The sequence below is a fragment of the Carettochelys insculpta genome, chromosome 33 (genome assembly GCF_033958435.1).
Source record: "Carettochelys insculpta isolate YL-2023 chromosome 33, ASM3395843v1, whole genome shotgun sequence".
Lineage (NCBI taxonomy): Eukaryota > Metazoa > Chordata > Testudines > Carettochelyidae > Carettochelys > Carettochelys insculpta.
The window spans coordinates 360,640-361,265 of NC_134169.1; the positions used below are offsets into that span (position 1 = coordinate 360,640).

The 626-nt window shown below is 50.0% G+C and overlaps 1 non-coding gene across 1 annotated transcript; it reads left to right on the forward strand.

The window, feature by feature from the left end:
* The first annotated feature begins 302 nt into the window (after positions 1-302).
* Positions 303-375, forward strand: TRNAK-CUU (transfer RNA lysine (anticodon CUU)). The gene has a single exon. It is a non-coding gene; the product is annotated as a tRNA-Lys (tRNA).
* The last annotated feature ends 251 nt before the right edge of the window (positions 376-626 follow it).

Here is a 626-nt window from a genome sequence, read left to right on the forward strand (position 1 = left end):
AGAAACGTGTTCTCCTGACTGCACCGGCTCTGCGCTGAGATCAATGGTGTCAGCATTCATTTGTTGTGCAGAAATTGCCGTAGGTGTGTGAGGTGTTCGGGAGATGTAGCAGCACCAGTGAGAGGCTTGGCCAAGATTCACTCCAACAGCCTGTTTTCTTTGCATCTCACCTCCTGCAGCCCAGATAACAAAGACTGGAGTCCGGCCCTTGTGAGCACTTTGCCACTCACATTTGACATTTACCCAGCTGACAGGCACATTTGACTCTTTCTTCTCTGCGTCAGGCAACGAAGAGCTCTGTGGCCTGTCTAGCTCAGTTGGTAGAGTGTGAGACTCTTAATCTCAGAGTCATGGGTTCAAGCCCTATGCTGGGTGCTTCCTTCCTTGCCTTGATGTTCTCAGCCTACTGAACAATTCTCAAACAGTTTTCACTGATGTCTGGGCCTGAGGCAAGAAAAGTGTGTTCTTGTCCTCGGCTTTGGTACAAACTGAGACAGTACAAGGAGGAGTTGTGTAGACATTCTGCAGCCCTCTACTTGGAAGTAGTGGGGTCTGCCATGGCAGGAATCAGCTCTTAAAGCTGCAAGGACCTGGAAACCCTGAATCAGGAAGCTGAGACCATGCAG